Raw genomic sequence first — 2,360 nt, 5'->3', positions numbered from 1 at the left:
CCGCGCTGCACCCTCGCCGTTCGGGCGACCGGGATCCGGCCCGGTAACGTTCGAGCCGGTTGTCGGGCGCCACCTGGCGGCCGCTTTTATATCGTCCCTTGTCTCCGGAGCTTCGGCGGTCTTCGCGAGGGCTGAGACTCTGCCTCCGTGTCCGAAGCAGAGTTCCGGGAGGCCGCCGACGCTGGTGGCGACTGTCCCGGTGGCCCCGGGGCGTGTGCGCCTCCTGCTGTCGCTGGAGATTGGGCCTGCAGGTTTAAGAGGTTGTGGCCGTTGCCGCGCTCCCGAAGGAAATGAGAGAGTTGCCTGGCTGGGTCGACCAGCATCCGCCTGTGCCCCTCTAGCCGCGGGGACCGAACGGACTCGACCCGACCTGGGGCGGCCGCCGCGTTCTGAAGGGTAAGGGTCTTCCGAGACCTTCGGTGCGCCTGGGGCTTGGTGGTCCCTCCTTGTGAATCACTTTAGGGCCGTTCATCTACCATCTAGGTCCCCCAGCGTCCCACTCCGTAGGTGGGGAACGGCCCGGACCCTGGCGTTGAGGCCGTTGGAGGTCGTGACGTGCTTTTTGGATGGCGCTCTTGTGTCCCGGTATCCGGGGCTGGGGTGCTTCGTGCTCTCGCAGCGATGTGGACGTGCAGACATGAGTATTGTGAGGCCGGTGCTGCGCTTTATAGAAGTTGAGTGGTGATCTGGGAAGTTCGACCGCACGCCCAGGTGCCCTCTGTTCTCGGGGAACGCCCGTGTTGCTCCGCGTGGTCAGGAGAGGGTATCCGTGCACGGCGTCGCCCTCCGTGTGTCCTGATGGTCGTACTTTCGTTTCACAAGTCTCGCCTGGCCGTGGCTGAAAGTCTCCTACGGACGTGGACGGCACCAAGTTTCCGGCGGCCTTCCCTCTGTATCACGTTTGCCCTAATTTCCAAATATCTTTCTCTCCGCATTGGTTAAGGCCCTTTTGGCGAAACGAGGAGGCACTGGGAGAGGGACCGGGGACCCCGCCCTCCCCATCCTCCTTCCCACGGGAACGCAACGCCCCGGCCTATAGGTCTCCCGTTGCTGCATCCCGGCATCCTTGGGGATACGTTGCGTTCCGGTCCTGTCGCCGTGGTGGAGCTCTTCCCCGCCGGCCACTTTCTCCGAGATCCGCGAGAAGCGCCCACGGGCGGCGCAGACGGAATTCACGCAGGCCGAGGTGCGTCTATGCGGGAGCGCCCGGCGTCCCCTCTTCTGTTGGCCTCATCGGCAAAGCGCTTGTGTGTCGACCACACACAGGTCCCCTCACCGCAGGTGACGACACGTACAGTGGCGGGCGAGAGGGGAGGGCGCTCCAAGCGCGGCCACGGTCCCGCCTGGGACTTGTGGTCGGAGAAACCTAACAAATGGGAAATGGCGAGCTGCCTGGGGCGTCTGGTGATGGTCGGGAGGAGGCCCGAGGCTGGGCGCAGTCCTGGTTGGGCGCCGTTGTAAGAGGCTCCCCGTAAGAATCTCATCCCGGAATGGCTTCTGAACTCGCGTGTGGACGGGGGACAACCCGGTGAGAGAAATGTGATCTGTGGTGGAGCCAGCGAGTGCAGAGGAGTTGGGGCGCACCTTCTCTTCCGTGCCACCCAGATCCATTCCAGTGGTTTTTCCTCCGTTTGGATAGATCTGATAGGTTGCAGTTTAAAGAAAGACAAAGCCTCATTGTTAGTCTCCGCAGAAGGATTCAGCAACAGAGTATCTTTAACATCTTATTAAATGCTCTCATTAAAAACACTCCAGGTTATACATCCTTTAGGAACATATCCTAAACGTTTGCTAGCAGGAGAATAATGCATGCAAAGGTTATGCATTGCTGCATTGTTTGTAATATAAACAGATTATTGAATATCAGCGTTCATCCCAAAGTGGATTGGCAAAGTGCATTATAGTACATCATCCATTCAGTCCACTTTCGTGCAGGAAAGTATGTCTTGATAGAGGATAATTTGCAAGGTATTGTCAAATGAATAAAAGCAAGATATGAGAACACCGTGCCTAGTATTCTATTTGTGTTTTTAATTAGGATGCCAAGGAGAAATACATATTGATATTTACTTCTATGCACATTGGTGATGGTCGGGAGGAGGCCCGAGGCTGGGCGCAGTCCTGGTTGGGCGGGATTGTAAGAGGCTTCCCGTTAGAATCTCATCCCGGAATGGCTTTTGAACTCGCGTGTGGACGGGGGACAACCCGGAGAGAGAAATGGGACCTGTGGTGGAGCCAGCGAATGCAGAGGAGTTGGGGCGCACCTTCTCTTCCGTGCCATCCAGATCCATTCCAGTGGTTTTTCCTCCATTTGGATAGATCTGATAGGTTGCAGTTTAAAGAAAGACAAAGCCTCATTG

At 57.5% G+C, this 2,360-nt stretch overlaps 1 long non-coding RNA gene across 1 annotated transcript in view; it reads right to left on the bottom strand.

Moving 5' to 3' along the window:
- Window positions 1–2,184: 2,184 nt before the first annotated feature.
- Window positions 2,185–2,360, bottom strand: part of LOC129391647 (uncharacterized) — a 14,498-nt gene continuing 14,322 nt past the window's right edge. Inside the window, exon 3 of the long non-coding RNA XR_008616197.1 lies at window positions 2,185–2,321. This is a non-coding gene — a long non-coding RNA (uncharacterized lncRNA). The remainder of the gene's footprint in view (window positions 2,322–2,360) is intronic.

Source organism: Physeter macrocephalus, chromosome 20, assembly GCF_002837175.3.
Source record: "Physeter macrocephalus isolate SW-GA chromosome 20, ASM283717v5, whole genome shotgun sequence".
Taxonomy (NCBI): Eukaryota; Metazoa; Chordata; class Mammalia; order Artiodactyla; family Physeteridae; genus Physeter; species Physeter macrocephalus.
The sequence above is the reverse complement of the archived record's forward strand: the minus strand, read 5'-3'. Positions and strand labels throughout refer to the sequence as shown.